General features: G+C 52.1%; 1 pseudogene across 1 annotated transcript; it reads left to right on the top strand.

Moving 5' to 3' along the window:
* The first annotated feature begins 291 nt into the window (after positions 1 to 291).
* LOC311374988 (plexin-A2 pseudogene) lies at positions 292 to 2,297 on the top strand (annotated as a pseudogene). Its single transcript, XR_014684284.1, has 3 exons — positions 292 to 531; positions 1,011 to 1,154; positions 2,063 to 2,297. The product of XR_014684284.1 is annotated as a plexin-A2 pseudogene (transcript).
* The last annotated feature ends 257 nt before the right edge of the window (positions 2,298 to 2,554 follow it).

Here is a 2,554-nt window from a genome sequence, read left to right as displayed (position 1 = left end):
CCTTAAATCTCCACTCCCCCCCACCTTTGTTTCCTTTGTCCTTACTGCTCACAATGTGAAACTTTCCGTGCAAGAATTTGCTGCCTGTGTCTTCCCAGGATCATGCTCTATTAAATTAAATGTTTTTTTTCCGTCAAGAACGGTTCTTAAAGAAATACTTGTTTATGAAACGCACACCTACACACACACACACACACACACACACACACACACACACAAAAACATACACTAAAAACAGATACAATCGTGTGCAAGACTGACCACTTGTCCTCTCCGCCACGCCCCTTCCAGGTGTGTAAGGTGGTCAACAGCACCTGCATGAGCTGCCTGGCCCCCTCCCTGATGGGGGACTACCCGCTGGGCCCCGACACGGTGAAGCACGCCGACGAGTTTGGCTTCGTGTTCAACAACGTGCAGGCGCTGCTGGTGTTCAACAGCACCAGCTTCCTCTACTACCCCAACCCCTACTTCGAGCCCCTCAGCTCCACCGGGGTCCTGGAGCAGAAGCCCGGCTCGCCCATCATCCTCAAGGTAAGGTCCTCCCCGCTGAAGCCCCGGTCCTGCATCAGGAGAGCAGCGGCATCGCCATGACCCGACCAGAGCGGGGTCTCTCAGTGCAGTGGATGTGTGTTGAGCGAGCCCAGGAAATACACAAAATACACAAACACGACATACAAACACAACACAAAAACTCATTCATACCCATTGCCATAAACAGCTTAAATAAACAATAACCAATGGACAAGTGAACCCTAATGCACTGTCACCTGACACGTATCCACAGCCTTTACCTTGTAATCATTATACTTGTTTTAAGATCTATACGCACTGTGTGCGCTCGCAGAAATCTATGTCGTATGACTGCTCATCAGCACATTGTCCTGTTTGTATGTCGAGCCACGTCAAAGAAGATGTTCCGTTACGACAAGACAATAACATTTTCCCGACTCTGAACCTGAATCTGAAGTGACGTTAAAGTGCACACACGTGTGTCCCTGTTGCTGCTACAGGGCAGGAACCTGGTGCCCCCCGCCACGGGCGGTGTGAAGCTGAACTACACGGTGCTGATCGGGGACACGCCCTGCTCCGTCACCCTGTCAGAGAGCCAGCTGCTCTGTGAGCCCCCCAACCTGACGGGCCAGTACAAAGTGATGGTCAGTACTGCTTCTTTGTGGGGAACAATGTCTGTAGACGGCGTCATTTCTTGCCCTCCTCCTCATCTCTCTCTCTCTCTTTTGAAACTGGGCCAATATGCAAAGAACATTAACCCTATGTAAAGCAAGGATGGATTACATCTACCAGGTTTTAGCAAGTTGCTAGCCATCTGTTCTCACTAGGCAGTTATGTCAAATAATCCAGTAGTAAAAGAAATACACATCAAATGTGTACAAAACGGTAGTAAATGACACACTAAGTGAGTACTAAATAATATGGTAGCTAATAAGACACAAACAAACTTGCATATGTGTATTCCGTTGTGTACTGTATTCAGTGTCTAGATATATACACATAGCGTTTCTGTAGACAGTGTGTATGTGCTGTATACCGTGTGCATGAGGCTGCTGGCTCCGTGGTCCTGCTCCTCGCCGTTCCTCCGGCTGAAGGAGGGCTCGGACAGGCAGCAGCAGGGCCTGGAGCAGAGGGGTCAGAGGGGCTCCGACAGGGGGCAGCTCGCCCTGCCCTGGCCGTTGAAAGGTTACACCGCAATCCAGCGCAATTATTTCCGCTCAGCTGCTCTGTTATTGAGTGCACAGCCCAGACCCCTGAACCCAGAGCCCGGCTTGGAGGAACCCGCATGTGTTTGACCTCCTGCTCGTCCATTTAGGTCCAGGCCTGGATAATGTGGTGTTTTTTGCCCGTATGCCGTATTGTGTGTCGAATAGATTCAGCTCCTGAATGTTTACTTCGACTTTTGGAGGACGTTGTAGCATAATGCACTTCCTCCGGGTCATCTCATATCCTGCCTTATATATACCAAAAGAAACACACACACAACGTCTGATCGTTGACCTTTTCGACTCCTCCGGCTCGCCCCCCCCCCCCCCCCCGTCCCCCCGTCCAGGTCCAGGTGGGCGGTCTGCACGTGTCGCCGGGCGCGGTCAACATCCTGTCCGACAGCCTGCTCACGCTGCCGGCCATCGTCAGCATCGCGGCCGGCGGCGGCCTCCTGCTCATCATCGTCATCCTGGTGCTCATCGCCTACAAGCGCAAGTCCCGCGAGAACGACCTGACGCTGAAGAGGCTGCAGATGCAGATGGACAACCTGGAGTCCCGCGTGGCGCTGGAGTGCAAAGAAGGTGAGGCGGGGAAAGGGCGGCCAAACGTTTTTGTTTTGTCAGATGATCCAGAGACTAGCGTGGGAACACGACGATTCCACAGGATGGTGTTGGCTGTGGTCTGGCGCCGTTCGGACAGATACAGGGCCGGTCTTAATTCGATGACAGTGTAGAGAAGTGAAGATGGCTGCGGCTGATGTGGAGCGTGTGTTGATTCTGCTTCCATTGTGACAGTCCTTGAGGAACCGGATGGTATATTTACTCTAAAGGAGAGCGAA

The sequence above is a fragment of the Micromesistius poutassou genome (genome assembly GCF_964030765.1).
Source record: "Micromesistius poutassou genome assembly, contig: SCAFFOLD_6937, whole genome shotgun sequence".
Classification (NCBI taxonomy): domain Eukaryota; kingdom Metazoa; phylum Chordata; class Actinopteri; order Gadiformes; family Gadidae; genus Micromesistius; species Micromesistius poutassou.
This window is presented reverse-complemented; position numbering and strand designations above follow the sequence as displayed.